Genomic DNA, 18,342 nt, shown 5'->3' with positions numbered 1-18,342 from the left:
CGAGGGCGGTGGGGTGGACGTCGGCCCCCACACCGCCATGGCCCTGTACACGTTAAAGTATTGAGCACAAACTCAAGGAGCAGGGAAAATGGTAATGTTGCTTGGATTTAATTTTAATATCATTGCAACTGTATAGTTTTGATATGTTTTATTGAAAAAACATTCACGTGCATTGGCATGTCCCTCTGTCTCAAACATTAATAATGTATCATCTGCAAATGTCCTTTAGCAATGTAAATGTTTGTTCAACATTGGTATGCAGCTTGAAGAATGACGTAGTCTTATAACTGAAGACACTTCGGATTTTCAATCAAAATTTACAAATAATCCACTCTACCATAAACATGCTACATTCCAGCTAAAGTATAGTAGTACATTACTGTAAAGTAGTATGGTGTATAGCACAGATATTTTGAACAAACCCAGTGAGATGGGAGTGCTGCTTTGATGCATTACGCTTGGATCCGATCTCATGGGTTCAATTCAGGCTAACCCCTAAGGGTACAATTTTATTTTTACAGTTTCAATCGGACCAAGTACCTGGGGAAGTTAATTCCAAGTCAACATGGCTTAAAATCTGCCATGCTGAAATAAAATATCTGGACGTTATTGCTTCTGACGTGAGTGCAGGACTCGCTATCCATGCCAAGGTGCGGAGGCTCATTTGGGCGACCAAAGGAATTCCGAATGCATGTTACAATAACGTTAATTTCAGATGACTGGATTCATTGGTAGAGTGCTCCAACTTGGGCAGAGATATCTGGCTGGAAAGTGATGTGGTTAAAATGTTTGTCTCGCAGTTTTAAAGGTTGCAATTTCAAAATACAGTTTGGGCATCAGAGCTCAATAAATTGAGTACTACTCTGTGTGAGGTTAACAGGAGTCATCCAATGGAGAGACTGGGCTAGGCCATATAAATGTGGAATTTATATCAGTTGACAGGTCAAACGTACTCTTTGTCCTTTTTGGTCACTTTATTATTATAGGCTAGTGGTGTTTGTGTGTTTTAATCACAGAGATGGGGGGGGGGGGGCATTGCACCTCGCTACACCCATCCACTGCTGACGGTAGAGGTTGTGTCTGTGTGTGTACACACACAGACACAACTGTGTCTGTGTGTGTACACACACACAGACACAGTGTAAACACACACAGTGTACACACACACACATTGTACACACACAGTGTAAACACACACAGATTGTACACACACAGAGTGTACACACACAGTGTACACACATACACACAGTGTACACACACACACAGTGTACACACACACACATAGTGTACACACACACAGTGTAAACACACACAGTGTACACAGACACAGTGTACACACACAGTGTACACACACACAGTGTACACACACACATTGTGTACACACACAATGTACACACACACAGTGTACACACTGTGCACACACAGTGTATACACACAGTGTACACACACACAGAGTATACACACACAGTGTACACACACACACAGTGTACACACACACAGACACAGTGTACACACACACAGTGTACACACACAGTGTACATACACACAGTGTACACACAGTGTACACACACATACAGTGTACACACAGTGTACACACAGTGTACACACACATACAGTGTACACACAGTGTACACACACACAGTGTACACACACACACAGTGTACACACACTGTGTACACACACACACACAGTGTACACACACATACAGTGTACACACAGTGTACACACACACTGTACACACAATAATGTCCACGTTGTTGTTGTAGCTGAGCCCACGCACCCAAGGGAGGGAGCAATGAAAATGAATCTAAATAAACTTACACTCCAATCCCGCTCTGTGACGTCACCACTCAGCATTACTTCATCGGTGTGAAACGCCAGGGGGAGGTGTACTTCGCTAGTGACGTCATGTCACCAAGGTATTACACCGCGTTCTTGAGCGTGACGTCCCTCCGCTTGTGTCACTGCCGATTGCGTTCCAGTGCCAATCCTTATTTGGGCAAAGCTACGCCCGGTGACGGCGACTCATTAACATAATCTATTCGTCAAAGCCGACGAGTTCATTGCCCACGACACATGGGACGAGTGACATTAACATTATTTATTCTCTATTTAGTTACGGAGCCGCTCATTGTGGGAGGAGCGTGCATCGTTCCACGGATGTGACGTCATGTCACCTGCTGCCTCGTGACGTCACGAGGAAACACTGCACTGAAATCCGAGGTGAGAACTTCTCATTGCGATTGTGGTTGTTGTGGTGGTTGTTGTTGTTTACCAAGGTAGAGCCTCGCTCTCTCTCGTAGGGATGTCAGTTGAGTAGCAGCGAGCATGGGAATCGATGTCCAGGTTGGAACTTTACAACGCGGGGCCTAGCCACGCGGGGCCTTGCCTCCTGCCCTCGCCTGATTGCATTCACTTTAATTATCTCGCTTAAGTTTAATTTGTCTTCACCCGGCTCGCCACTTTGTAACTTTGTTTTATTGTAAATATTCACGCAGTTTTTATTTTTTTGTTACCAGGCCAAGCCCGCTTGAGCTGCTATACCGCTCTTGTTATCAGAAGCGACCTGCCCACAACAACACAAGGTGAGGCTTTGTCAACGTGTGTGAATGTTTTGACTTAAAACTTTGGTGACTGCAGGAATTAATATTCTTGGTTCTTTCGGTAAAGTCACGTAGATAGAAAATAAAATAAAAATAACATAACAAACGTAAAAAATAGTAAATAAAGCAAAAAAACCCCACGTTTTGATCGCAACACAAGTGGTCTTTATTTAATGTAATTGTATTATCTGTTATTGTTATTTTCTATCTACGTAACTTTACCGAAAGAAACAACAATACGTGTATCAATGTCTATCGGTCAAAGACGCTAAACGGAGTGACGCGCAAACTCCAAATATACAGCAGGCGTCAGGGTCGGGATCAAACCCACGACTTCCTGTACACCAGGTGAGGTAGTTAACATCTCACCACGGAGAGAGACACGCAAACTCCAGTTAGCCTCGGCTGTGTTCGTTGATCCTCAATGAATTACTTGGTGGAGTGAGGAAGCATTCATGCCAAGCAGATGAAAGGTGGCCAGGCATGATTCTAGACACGCCACCGCCTGTTTACCCAGTGGCAGTGTACAGTTTGTGTTTGCAGTAACGTCTATTAACTCTGTTGAACACGGACGTCATAGCACAACAATAGTTTACTTTTGTTTTCCTCTGGAACTCTTTATAAGAATGGAAACTGGAGGTGAACACAGCACACACATTCAGCTGAAGTCGGAACTGTTCATCCCAGCATTTAAGGACATCTGAGCCTGGATTCACACCTCTAAGTTGCGATTGAACATTAATTTATGCATAACACAAATGGTATTGTTTTCAACACCCTTTGCTATGTCAGCTGAATTTAGCTCCCATAAATATTCCTTTTGTAGCCAGACAGCCGAAATTGTGTGCTCGGAGTTTTGGGTGAACATTAATTTTGAAGATACGAGGGCTTCCAGGCACGTTTATGACCATTTGCCCTCTCATTGTGTGCCATAACAGCCCTGTGATGAATTTGGGAAACTTTTTCACTGCATCATGAATATATGAATAAGTATAGACGTGTAAGTCACATGTGACTATATATGCATTCATCTGTGCCTCGATACTGACGTGTAGATGGTGTGGATATTATTTTTTTCTGTCTGCAGCTGACGCTTCCTCTGACGCTTCCTCCGCAGAATTGGTCTGATGGAGCAAATGCACTCAGCGCAGCTCGGTATGACAAGTCAACAATGCGACCAGCGTGCATACAGCACGGATCGGACTGTAAATTTGACACGGCACCAGAGAACTCGCACAGGAGAGAAACCCTTCAAGTGCACTGTGTGTGGGAAGGCGTTTTCACAGTCATCTGTTGTTAAAAAACACCAGAGAACACACACGGGAGAGAAACCGTTCAGGTGCACTCTGTGCGGGATGGCGTTTGCACAGTCTCCACATCTTCAAGTACACCAGAGAACACACACGGGAGAGAAACCCTTCAAGTGCACTGTGTGTGGGAAGGCATTTGCAAGTTCATCTAATCTTGTAATACACCAGAGAACACACACAGGAGAGAAACCCTTCAAGTGCACTCTGTGCAGGAAGGCGTTTGCACATTCATCAAATCTTCAAGTACACAAGAGAACACACACGCATCAGAAGATCCACAAGGAGTGCAGTCTGATATCGGCTTGTGAAAGTCAAAGTGGCACCATGAGCCCATCCCTCATGAAACACGAACCGGAAAAAAATCCCAGCTTGGACACTTTTAAAGTTATTGAGGTGAAATATGAAGAGGTGATGGTGAAATGTGAAGAAGTGATGGTGAAGAGTGAAGAAGTGATGGTGAAGAGGGAAGAAGTGAAGGTGAAATGTGAAGATGAAGATTCAACTCCAAAATGGGACCTTCACATCGATGGAGGCAACGTGAAGCAGGAGGAGAATTCTGACTGTGAGGCAGAGCGAGGCAACTCCCAGCAATTCGTGGAAGTGGAGGTGTGGCTGGACTTGCTCCTAGACAATACAAAGTCAAGTGGAGACCCGGTAGATGTGTAAGCCAGAGACGATGTCGCTACAATAGATGCACCTTTGTCACAGGCCTTTAATGAAAAGAACGCGAAGTTGAACACTCAGTTCTTAGGTTCAACCTGCAGAGTAAGAGCGGCCAGTCTTTGTGGACCTGTGGGTTGGGTTAATCTCTAACCAGGAGCGAGAGCCAATAAGCTCCCAAGCATTCACTATTTTATCAATTGCATTTATATGGTGCTTGCTTAATCGCCTCTACGTGGCTTTACCGAAAGAACCAAGGAGAATGGATCCCTGCAGTCACAAACTTCAAATCAAGATTGCCTCAGCAACTCAGAGTTTTGTATCTCGTTTCAGACACTCGAAGAGCATCCCCAAGTAGCAGCTGCCCCTGTGTGGCACAAGGTGGTGGCCCTGCACCGGCCTGCATGTGGACAAGAGCCTGTCAGTAGGGGCGTTGGTTGATGTGGCGTCTTAGTTGTGGAGTTTGTTTGTAATGTTTCGATTTAAAGCTTTCGTGACTGCAGGGATTCATCTTCTTGGTTCTTTCGGTAAAGTCACGTAGAAGGGAAACGATAAGATAATAAAAATGAAACAATAAAATAAAATTCTCACGACGTTTCGGCTGCTTGCGATCGTCGTGAGAATTTTATTTGATTATTTTATTTTTATTATCTTATTATTTCCCTTCTACGTGAATTTGTAGGTAATGTTTAGAATGTTATCAAGTTTTGACCGAGATGCCAGCATGCAAATGCAATAGTACGTTGTACATACACTGTAAAGCAGATGGTGCATATTTTTTTAAAAACAGCTTCTTGTTAATACGATGTAACCTGATGCAGTCTATTTCACTGCAGTAATTCAATTTTGTTAAAATGCCTGTCAATAATTTAGAATGAATACTTGTGTGATTGTGCGTGTGCATGTAACATTTTGTCTGAGGGTCAAACATTGAATAAGTGATGTTAGGACAAAGTGTGTGTGTTTGGAAGTAACCTGTACAGAGAACTCAGGTGAGACACGTTGTTCTTGTGATACAGGTCAAAGGGTACTTTTGTGTTTCATGAAGCGTCGGCCTCTGAAGCAACTCATTGTCTTTGAAATAGGGAGCACGCTCGGATCATTCATCAGTTACAAGGCATACCACTTAAAAGTTACACGTATAGGAGGAGGTACATTCTCTACAACACGAATTGTCTTACATGTTGACGTAGATTTTGTCTAACTGGGACTAGAAATGCTCCTTGCTGATTGACGTCTGGATGTTCGTACCTATCGGTTGAATCAAACCCCACTGCTGTTGTTGAGACGCTGTGCACCAATAAGGGTCCAAGCATTTTAGGGCCTTCGGCCAGGAAAGTCACAACGTTTACGGCACACGAAGGACGCATTCACGCAAGTACCCCATGCTCCGTTTTGAAGTTTTAAAATGAAACATCTTTGAATCGTGTTGTGTTTTGAATTAGATTATTGTTATTTCTTCATTAAAAGTTTATTTCATTTTACATCCGGAAGGCTTCATTGAGAAGGACATTTCGAGTGAATGTTCTCTCGTCGTTAAGTAGACGGCCTTGCCGGGGGTTCGGTTCGATGCGGACTTTCACCTGGTTGGGATTGCGGGATCGAGATAAAGCGACACGGAGCTGCTGGCCGTCTGCATTTTCGATTCCAACGTAATCGAACGTCTGTCCCTGCGCCTCCATCGTTGGTACAGGGGGTGCTGGATAATGTTTGGAATTACCCCAATTTTGACCGTGACACCAACATGCGTTGTGAATGACGCAACGTTATGTTTTACATCTGCCGTTTAGCAGACTGCGCATATTGTGGTGAATGTTACTGGGGTAGCCAGGTGTGCCTGTCTGTCGTTCGCATGCAGGGGGCGCGTGTAGGTTTACAGCGCCCCCTGCGTGAAAACGACAAAGTGCAGCGTTCCGTCACGGATAAAGTTGTGCGCTTATATTTAAAATGTTATTCTTTTATAAGGTGATGTTGATATCGAAAACTGACACATAGCTGGCATGCCATGAATAGGAAATTAACTCTGCTTATTCGAATCAATGTATTCATATATGTTGATAAACTGTTTTCAAGCAGATTGTCTCTAACGGCGACTACAGGGACCACATGATTGTTTAAAAATGTATTTGATTGTAACTATAATTGCCTACAATTCGTCATGTCTAGCTTATTTAGCCTATAATTTATTCACTACCCAAAATGTATTTACTTGAAAACATAGAGCTGATATTTATTCTTGGTTCTTTCGGTAAAGTCACGTAGAAGGGAAACAAAATAACAAAAATATAAAACAATTCTTACGACGTTTCGACTGCAACACAAGCAATCATCATCAGGTGTCACACACAGGCACACACACAGAGACACAGGCACACACAGATACAGGCACACACAGTGTGTACACACTGTGTATACACAGTGTACACACACAGTGTATACACACTGTGTGTATACACACAGTGTGTATACACACAGTGTACACACAGAAATAGTGTGTACATACAGAAAAAGTGTGTACACACAGAAACAGTGTGTACACACAGTAATGTCCACGTTGTAGTTGCTGAGCTCACGCACGCAAGGGGTCTCTGTTCAAGAGATGGAGCAATGGAAAATGAATCTAAACTTAAACTCCATCCCCGCTCTGTGACGTCACCACTCAGCATGACCTCATCGGTGTGAAACGCCAGGGGGAGGTGTGCCTCGCTAGTGACGTCATGTCACCAAGGTTTCACCCCACCCCCGTCCACCGCACCCTTGCGCGTGACGTCACCTTTGCTTGGGTCACTGCCGATATCTGTTCCGGTACAATTCTTATTTGGGCAAAGCAACGCCCAGTGACTGGCGGGTCATTAACATGATGTGTTCGTGAAAGCCGTCGCGAGTTGATTGCGACGGGTTCAGCACCCACGCCCCCATCCCTCGACATATGGCTCGGACTCATTAACATAATTTATTCAGTTACAGAGCTGCTCGTGGGAGGGAAGTGTCTTGTACCCCGGAGGTGACGTCATGTCACCTTCTGCATGGCCATCAGTTTTTCAGAACCACCAGAGAACACACACGGGAGAGAAACCCATCAGGTGCACGATGTGCGGGATGGCGTTTACACAGTCATGTAATCTTGTAACACACCAGAGAACACACACGGGAGAGAAACCCTTCAAATGCAGTGTGTGTGACAAGGCATTTGCATGGCCATCAGTTCTTGAGACCCACCAGAGAACACACACAGGAGAGAAACCCTTCAAGTGCACTGTGTGTGGGAAGGCATTTTCATGGTCATCTGTTCCTAAAAAACACCAGAGAACACACACGGGAGAGAAACCCTTCAAGTGTACTCTGTGCGGCAAGGCGTTTTCAGATTCATGGCATCTTGTAACACACCAGAGAACACACACGGGAGAGAAACCCTTCAAGTGCACTCTGTGCGGGAAGGCGTTTGCACAGTCACCACATCTTGAAGTACACCAGAGAACACACACGGGAGAGAAACCCTTCAAGTGCAGTGTGTGCGTGAAGGCATTTGCACAGTCATCTGCCCTTGTAAAACACCAGAGAACACACACGGGAGAGAAACCCTTCAAGTGCAGTGTGTGCGTGAAGGCATTTGCACAGTCATCTGATCTTGTAAAACACCAGAGAACACACGGGAGAGAAACCCTTCAGGTGCAGTGTGTGCGGGATGGCGTTTGCAGATTAATCAAATCTTCGAAGACACCAGAGAACACAAAAGCATCACAAGGAGCGGAGTCGGAGTCTGAAATCAGCTTGTGAAAGTCAAAGTGCCACAATGAGCCCATCCCTCATGAAACACGAATCGGAAGAAAATCCCAGCTTGGACACTTTTAAAGGTATTGAGGTGAAATATGAAGAGGTGATGGTGAAATGTGACGAAGTGATGAGCGAAGAAGTGAAGGTAAAATGTGCAGATGAAGATTCAACTCCAAAATGGGACCTTCACATCGTGAAGCAGGGGGAGAATTCTGACTGAGGCAGAGTGAGGCAACTCCCAGCAGTTTGTGGAAGTGGAGGTGTGGGTGGACTTGCTCCTAGACAATACAAAGTCAAGTGGAGACCCGGTAGATGTGTAAGCCAGAGACGATGTCGCTACAATAGATGCACCTTTGTCACAGGCCTTTAATGTCAAGAATGTGAAGTTGAACACTTTGTGGGCCTGTGGGTTGGGTAGATCTCTAACCAGGAGCAAGAGCCAATAAGCTCCCAAGCATTCACTGTTATAATAATTTATTTTACATCGTGCTTGCTTAATCGCCTCAGCAACTCGGAGTTTTGTGTCGTACCTCGTCTGAAACACTCGAAGAGCATCCCCAAGTAGCAGCTGCCCCTGTGTGGCACAAGGTGGTGGCCCTGCACCGGCCTGCATGTGGACAAGAGCCTGTCAGTGGGGGGCGATGATTGACGTGTCATCTCAGTTGTGTAGTTTGTAGGTAATGTTTAGAATTTGCTACATTTTCACTCAGACGCCAGCATGCAATGGCCTACTCGTTTTGAATGACACAATAGTATGTTTTACATACACTGTGAAGCAGACTGTGCAACTTTTTTGTAAAAGCTTCTTGTTAATACAATGTAACGTGATGCAGTATATTTCACTGCAGTAATCCAATTTTGTTAATATGCCTGTCAATAATTTAGAATGTATTCTTGTCTGGTTTTGTGCATACTTGTAACATTTGATCTGTAAGGGTCAAACATTGAATAAGTGATGTTAGGACAAAGTGTGTGTGTGTTTTGGAAGTAACCTGTACAGAGAACTCGGGTGAGACCCGTTGTTCTTGTGATACGGGTCAAAGTGTACTTTTGTGTTTCACGAAGCGTCGGCCTCTGAAGTAACTCATCGTCTTTGCAATAGGGAGCACGCTCGGATCATTCATCAGTTACAAGGCATACCACTTAAAAGTTACACGTATAGGAGGAGGTACATTCTCTACAACACGAATTGTAGTTTTGTTACGTGTTGACGTAGATTTTGTCTAACTAGGACTAGAAATGCCCTTTGCTGATTCACGTCTGGATGTTCGTACCTATCGGTTGAAGCAAGCCCCACTGCTGCTGCTGCTGAGACGCTGTGCACCAATGAGGGTCCAAGCATTTTAGGGCCTTCGGCCAGGAAAGTCACAACATTTACGGCACACGAAGGACGCATTCACGCAAGCGGCCCATGCTCCGTTTTGAAGTTTTAAAATGAAACATCTTTGAATCGTGTTGTGTTTTGAATTAGATGATTGTTATTTCTTCATTAAAAGCTTCTTTCAAGCATATTTCGTCTCTAACAGCGACTACAGGGACCACGTGATTGTTAAAAAAAATGTCTTTGATTATAACTATATTTGCCTACAATTCGTATTGTGTAGCTTATTCAGACTATAATTTATTCACTACCCAAACTGTATTGACTTGAAAATATAGGAGCTGATATTTGTAAGCAATGTCTTTGTTATTTATACGTTTGACAAAAAAATATTTGCACAAATTGAACTTGTTCAGATACAAGGTGAATTCACAAGGCTTTGTAAAAAATCCAATATTTCAGAATTTTGCCTTAACGGAGAATATTTTTTTAAAATGTTGGTAAAAATAAAGATTCAGAAATATATATTGTGCCGTGTCTACAATTTTATTGTAAAGTGGAATTGGTAAAAAAAATTGTATTTGTACACGTAGAGGCATTGTGGTCCATAAGTCTGGTGACACAGAAGTTTAATTTATTAGGTATAGCCCTGTGAGCCATGCGGCTCATAAGTCGGGTGCAACCGCAACAAACATAAGTCTGGTGACACAGAGACGTTGTGGTCCATAAGTCTGGTGACACAGAGACGTTGTGGTCCATAAGTCTGGTGACACATAGGCGTTGTGGTCCATAAGTCTGGTGACACAGAGGCGTTGTGGTCTATAAGTCTGGTGACAGAGGCGTTGTGGTCCATAAGTCTATGGGCTGTGTTGAGTCTATGGCAGTGTTGAGTCCATGGGTAGTGCTGAATCTATGGGCAGTGTTGAGTCTATGGGCAGTGTTGAGTCTATGGTAGTGTTGAGTCTATGGTAGTGTTGCGTCTGTGGGTGGTAGTGTTGAGTCTATGGGTGGTAGTGTTGAGTCTATGGGTGGTAGTATTGAGTCTATGGTAGTGTTGAGTCTATGGTAGTGTTGAGTCTATGGTAGTGTTGAGTCTATGGTAGTGTTGAGTCTATGGTAGTGTTGAGTCTATGGGTGGTAGTGTTGTGTCTATGGTAGTGTTGAGTCTACAGTGAGGGAAAAAAGTATTTGATCCCCTGCTGATTTTGTACGTTAGCCCCATGACAAAGAAATGATCAGTCTATAATTTTAATGGTAGGTTTATTTGAACAGTGAGAGACACAATAAAAACAACAAAATCCAGAAAAACGCTTCGCTACATGGCCACGAGTGACGGTGAAATATGAAGAAGGGGCGACCTTGAAGCGTGAAGGTCAGGAATCTTCTCCGGGTGCTCCTCCTCCCACGTTTGCAGGCGCCCATCAACGTCATCACAGCATCCCAATGGCAGTATTCTCGACACGAATATCTCGAGACTCAAGGAGGCTATTCTGGACAAAAATCATTCGCGTTATTCTTATGATTATTGTAATCCTCATGTGTGTATGTTGAACTTATTTCGCACAGTACGTAGCCAACCTTGCTATACTTCCTAAATAGAATAGGATAGTCATCCTATGCAGAGACCGGTGCCTGCCAATAAATGTGTAATTTTCCACCCTCGAGCTCAGATAAGAGCCGTCAAATGTATATTTGACAATGGTGACACTTTGATTTGTGTTTCTGGATAAGGTTAACATATAGGTTGCATTTTGCATTCAAACATGACTATACAGGAATACTGCTTCTGACCTTCAAGTGTGCATAACGTTCATTTTATTTAAGCCGAGATGCCATTCATTAATGTGAATGGAAATAAGCTTAAATAAATGTTTTATGTAAGTATACCACATTGATGAAATTTATGGTGTGCATTATTGAAGGTCTGTGAACTTTCTAACAGTCTTCCCAGGAAGTGAAGAAATTTGTCAAGAATTTATAAAACACTTTATATAAACAAGGTTAATGTTTTAATGGTATCTGTGAAAGCAGAGGATGGAGCTCTTTTTTTATCAGCGGAGTACGGTGCCCACACTCCTCTTACACAGCAACTCTTTGAGTTCATGGATCACGCAGAGATCGTAAAACTCTGCACGCCCGACTTGCAGGGCAGCACTGTGGTGTCTGTAAGAGCGTTCATTTTGATCTATGCACGTAGTCTTCAGTCTCGGTGGTGCTTTCCTGGGTAAATATTCTAATGAAATATGGATGATGAATGTTAGCAACTGCTATATCTGCTGTGTGTGTATATATTTACATTTCTGCTCTAATTTGATGCGTGAGAAGGGGAGATCCATTTTTCACTTAATGGGAACCAGTCTTCCCGAAAAAAGACTGCAGTATAGTGGCTGTACAAATATACTTACAGCTTTGTTGAACAGCACCACTCACCTTCATTACAGTGGAGATAACCCATGTATATCTGTTCACCAACATTGATCTGTTGTTCACACATTTCTAAGCTTGTGGTTATGGTGGTGGAGGCAGAAAAATAAATTCTCATCCCCACAGTCCACAATTGTAATGCGAGATTGTGATCTTTGCAGGTCTTTCTCCGGCTCAGACCACCTTGCCTTGCACATGAAGAGTGTTGTACGTGTAGAGGCGTTACGGGAGAGTGACACGCGGTTGTGTAACGGTGGCCACACAAACACGTGTAGAGGCGTTACGGGAGGGTGACACGCGGTTGTGTAACGGTGGCCACACAAACACGTGTAGAGGTGTTACGGGAGGGTGACACGCGGATGTGTAACGGTGGCCACAAACACGTGTAGAGGTGTTACGGGAGGGTGACACGCGGTTGTGTAACGGTGGCCACAAACACGTGTAGAGGCGTTACGGGAGGGTGACACGCGGTTGTGTAACGGTGGCCACAAACACGTCCGCTATGGCCACCAGCCTGGGGGACTGTGGGGGACGCTGTGATCACTCCCAGCCCCGCCCCTCAGTGAGGGACAGTATAAAAGGTGGGACCCGGGGAGCCGAGGTTTAGTTCGACTCAAGCAAGATGAAGAGCCAGTGAAGAACGAAGATCGACTAGCCAGACCCTGGAACTCCTTTGGCCCGCTGCCCTTCTGAGGGCCGGGCACAGCAAGCCAGGGTGTGACCCCAGAGCCACGAGGGCCGATGTCCTTCCGAGGGCCGGACTCGTGTGGCTGGTGATCGGGACCTGCACCGAAGCTGGGCCAGGTCAGACAGCCTCCTGAGAGAGGACCAGGATAGAGGGAACCAGGGAGCTAGCGTGGGCTAAGGCTCGGGGAATGTTCCCTCTGTAGAGTACGGGCGAAGAGGCCGTTACCTCTTCAAGTATTAGATTAGCCACTGTAGAGTGAAGTGTCTGTAATAAATACGTGTTGCCTCCGAAGAATAAGTCTCCGTCGTCAATAAGGCCACTACACTTGCACAGCTGCTTCTGAAGTTGCTTGAAAGAGCCATTCTTACCCAATAGACAGTTCTTCACCATGACACAAGGGGTTATTTTGGGGGGTTATATATAAATGTTGTGTCGTTAAATCTGCCACCACCCGACGCAGCCAACTAGTAAGGTGTTTCACTTAAACAGAAGACGCCAATTCGTCACTAGTACAACTCACGCCGGTGTGTTGGGGAGCGAAGCCACAACATTAACAATCTGAGTACGACTTGGCATGTTCTGTTTGTGACGAACCTTACAAATTGGCTGTGTTGGATGGTGGCAGGTTTCATGACACAGTTACGTGTTCACGCAATCTAACCCAATAAAACCTACGAGGATGATATTTTGATTTAAAGCTTTCGTGACTGCAGGGATTCATATTCTTGGCTCTTTCGGTGAAGTCACCACCACGTAGAAGCGAAACAATAAAACCAAGAATAAGGATGATATTGGTCGCGAAAGCCGACGTGTTAAACAGTTCTTCACATTTCAATAATTCAGCAATGTATTTTGATCGCTCAAAGGTAAACTACCATATATGTAAATGCAGAAATAAATGTTTTACAAGACTGTTTGTTTGAGCTCTTGTTGGTGATTTGGCTAAGATCTTCAACTTGGCTACACTTGAGAATCTGGTTTAATTTTGCACGCTCGCCTGGGTTTGAATCCAGGATCGGCGGTGCTGGGCTCAGTCATTTGACGCAGCATTACACCTCCAAACCACCTGTCGACTTTCTCATTTATTTTTCTTTATTTTTCACCTACGTGACTTTACCGAACAAAACCAAAAAGTATGAATCCTTGCAGTCACGAAAGCTTAAAATCTAGAAGAAAAAAATGTCTATATTTGTGCCTTCAAGAATAATACTGGTTGGAGTGCCCTTTCAATGAGTAGCGTTGCATTTTGGGAGGAGCGTGTCTCGTACCCCGGATGTGACGTCACGTCACCTGCTGCCGCGTGACGTCACTAGGTAACAGGAAGCTATCGCTTCCTCCACTGAAATCCGAGGTGAGAAATTCTCATTGCGATTGTGGTTGTTGTGGTGGTGGTCGTTGTTGTGGTGGTGGTTGTGGTGGTTGTTGTTGTTGTTTACCAAGGTAGAGCCTCTCTCTCGTAGGGATGTCAGTTGAGTAGCAGCGAGCATGGGAATCGATGTCCAGGTTGGAACTTTACAACGCGGGGCCTAGCCACGCGGGGCCTTGCCTCCTGCCCTCGCCTGATTGCATTCACTTTAATTATCTCGCTTAAGTTTAATTTGTCTTCACCCGGCTCGCCACTTTGTAACTTTGTTTTATTGTCAATATTCACGCAGTTTTTATTTTCGTTCTTTTGTTAGCAGGCCAAGCCCGCTTGAGCTGCTATACCGCTCTTGTTATCAGAAGCGACCTGCCCACAACAACACAAGGTGAGGCTTTGTCAACGTGTGTGAATGTTTTGACTTAAAACTTTGGTGACTGCAGGAATTAATATTCTTGGTTCTTTCGGTAAAGTCACGTAGATAGAAAATTAAATGAAAATAACAATGCAAATAAATAATGATAAATTGTAAATAAAGCAAAAAAACTCACGTCGTTTTGATCGCAACACAAGTGGTCTTTATTTAATGTAATTCTATTATCAGTTAATGTTATTTTCTATCTACGTAACTTTACCGAAAGAAACAAGAATACGTGTGTCAATGTCTATCGGTCAAAGACGCTAAACGGAGTGACGCGCAAACTCCAAATATACAGCAGGCGTCAGGGTCGGGATCGAACCCACGACTTCCTGTATACCAGGTGAGGTAGTTAACATCTCACCACGGAGAGAGACACGCAAACTCCAGTTAGCCTCGGCTGTGTTCGCTGATCCTCAATTACTTACTTGGTGGAGTGAGGAAGCATTCATGCCAAGCAGATGAAGGTGGCCAGGCATGATTCTAGACACGCCACCGCCTGTTTACCCAGTGACAGTGTACAGTTTGTGTTTGCAGTAAAGTCTATTAACTCTGTTGAACACGGAGGTTATAGCGTAACAATAGTTTACTTTTGTTTTCCTCTGGAACTCTTTATAAGATTGGAAACAGGAAGTTTACACAGCACACACATGCAGCTGAAGTCGGAACTGTTCATCCCAGCATTCAAGGACATCTGAGCCTGGATTCACACCTCTAATTTGCGATTGAACGTTGATTTATGCATTTCTGCCTAACACAAATAGTATTGTTTTCAACACCCTTTGCTATGTCAGCTGAATTTAGCTCTCATAAATATTCCTTTTCTAGTCAGACAGCCGAAATTGTGTGCTTAGAGTTTTGGGTTAACATTCATCTTGAAGATATGAAGGCTTCCAGGCATATTAATGACATTTGCCCTCTCATTGTGTGCCATAGCAGCCCGTGGAGAGAAACCCTTCAGGTGCACTCTGTGCGGGAAGGCATTTGCACGTTCATCAAATCTGATGAATTTGGGAAACTTTTTCACTACATCATGAATATATTAATAAGTATAGACGTGTAAGTCACGTGTGCATTCCTCTGTGCCTGACGTGTAGATGGTGTGGATATTCTTTTTTTCTGTCTGCAGCTGACGCTTCCTCTGCAGAATTGGTCTGATGGAGCAAAGGCACTCAGCGCAGCTCGGAACGACAAGTCAACAATGCGACCAGCGTGCATACAGCACGGACCGGACTGGAAATTTGACACGGCACCAGAGAAGTCACACAGGAGAGAAACCCTTCAAATGTACTGTGTGTAACAAGGCATTTGCATGGCCATCAGTTTTTCAGAACCACCAGAGAACACACACGGGAGAGAAACCCTTCAAGTGCACTGTGTGTGGGAAGGCATTTTCAGATTTATCTACTCTTAAAAAACACCAGAGAACACACACAGGAGAGAAACCCTTCAAGTGCAGTGTGTGCGTGAAGGCGTTTACACAGTCATGTAATCTTGTAACACACCAGAGAACACATACGGGAGAGAAACCCTTCAAGTGCAGTGTGTGTGCGAAGACATTTTCACGGTCATCTGCTCTTAAAATACACCAGAGAACACACACGGGAGAGAAACCCTTCAAGTGCAATCTGTGCGGGATGGCGTTTGCACAGTCCCCACATCTTCAAGTACACCAGAGAACACACACTGGAGAGAAACCCTTCAAGTGCACTGTGTGTGGGAAGGCATTTGCATGGCCATCAGTTCTTCAGACCCACCAGAGAACACACACTGGAGAGAAACCCTTCAAGTGCACTGTGTGTGGGAAGGCATTTGCATGGCCATCAGTTCTTCAGACCCACCAGAGAACACACACGGGAGTGAAACCCTTCAGGTGCGCCTTGTGCGGGAAGGCGTTTGCACATTCATCAGTTGTTCAGACCCACCAGAGAACACACACAGGAGAGAAACCCTTCAAGTGCAGTGTGTGTGGGAAGGCATTTTCACAGTCATCTGGTCTTAAACAACACCAGAGAACACACACAGGAGAGAAACCCTTCAAGTGCACTGTGTGTGGGATGGCGTTTGCACAGTCACCACATCTTAAATTACACCAGAGAACACACACAGGAGAGAAACCGTTCAGGTGCATTCTGTGCAGGATGGCGTTTGTACATGTGTCACATCTTCAAAGACACGAGAGAACACACACGGGAGATAAACCCTTCAGGTGCACTCTGTGCGGGAAGCTGTTTGCAGATTCATCAAATTGTCAAAGACACCAGAGAACACACACGGGAGAGAAACCCTTCATGTGCAGTGTGTGCGGGAAGGCATTTGCACATTCATCAAATCTTCAAGTACACCAGAGAACACACACGGGAGAGAAACCCTTCAAGTGCAGTGTGTGCGGGAAGGCATTTGCACAGTCACCACATCTTCAAGTACACCAGAGAACACAGAAGCATCAGAAGATCCACAAGGAGTGGAGTCTGAAATTAGCTTGTGAAAGTCAAAGTGCCGCAATGAGCCCATCCCTCATGAAACAAGAACCGGAGGAAAATCCCAGCTTTGACACTTAAAGGTATCGAGGTAAAATATGAAGAGGTGATGGTGAAAAGGGAAGAAGTGATGGTGAAGAGCAAAGAAGTGAAGGTAAAATGTGAAGATGAAGATTCAACTCCAAAATGGGCAAACCTTCACATCGATGGAGGCAACGTGAATCAGGAGGAGAATTCTTACTGTGAGGCAGAGCGAGGCAACTCCCATTAGTTTGTGGAAGTGGAGGTGTAGGTGGACTTGCTCCTAGACAATACAAAGTCAAGTGGAGACCCAGTAGATGTGTAAGCTTGAGACAATGTCGCTACAATAGATGCACCTTTGTCACAGGCCTTTAATGACAAGAATGTGAAGTTGAACACTCAGTTCTTAGGTTCAACCTGCAGAGTAAGGGCGAGCGGCCAGTCTTTGTGGACCTGTGGGTTGGGGAGATCTCTAGCCAGGAGCGAGAGCCAAGAAGCCCCCAAGCATTCACTATGTTATCATAATAATTGCATTTACTTGGTGCTTGCTTAATCGCCTCGGCAACTCGGAGTTTTGTACCTCGTCTGAAACACTCGAAGAGCATCCCCAAGTAGCAGCTGCCCCTGTGTGGCACAGGGTGGTGGCCCTGCACCGGCCTGCATTTACTTTGTTTTTTTTCCGCCTGAGGACGACCGCTTGTGTTACGATCGAAACGTCGTGATCTATTATTATTTTTTCTACCTACTTGACTTTACTGAAAGAACCAAAGAGTATGTGAACAAGAGGCTGTCAGTAGGGGGCGATGATTGATGTTTCATCTCAGTTGTGTAATTTGTCGCTAATGGTTAGAATTCGCCAGCATGCAAGGGCCTACTCGTTTTGAATGACACAATAGTATGTTTTACATCCACTGTTAAGCAGATGGTGCATATTTTTTTTAAATAGCTTTTTAATCAGATGTTATCTGATGCAGTAGATTTCACAGCAGTAATTAAATTTTGTTAAAATTCCAGTCAATAATTTAGAATGAACATCTTCTTTGGTTCTTTCGGTAAAGTCACGTAGAATGAGAATAAAATAATAAAATAACACAATAAAATTCTCACGACGTTTCGGCCACAACACAAGTGGCCTTCAGGTGAAAGGAACAAACCTGTCGGGACGACAGAGCTTCAATGAACGTTAAGATTCGTAGCGTCTTTTAAGCTGGTTTAGAGAGGTGAGGCACCTTGACAAAGGGGTTTACATATAAAACAGGAGAATTTAGCATTGAAATAGCTCA

Source organism: Petromyzon marinus, unplaced genomic scaffold (assembly GCF_048934315.1).
Source record: "Petromyzon marinus isolate PM22_M1 ecotype Great Lakes invasive population unplaced genomic scaffold, UKy_Petmar_22M1.pri1.0 PM_G_Scaffold_79, whole genome shotgun sequence".
Lineage (NCBI taxonomy): Eukaryota > Metazoa > Chordata > Hyperoartia > Petromyzontiformes > Petromyzontidae > Petromyzon > Petromyzon marinus.
Note: the sequence above shows the minus strand (reverse complement) of the source record.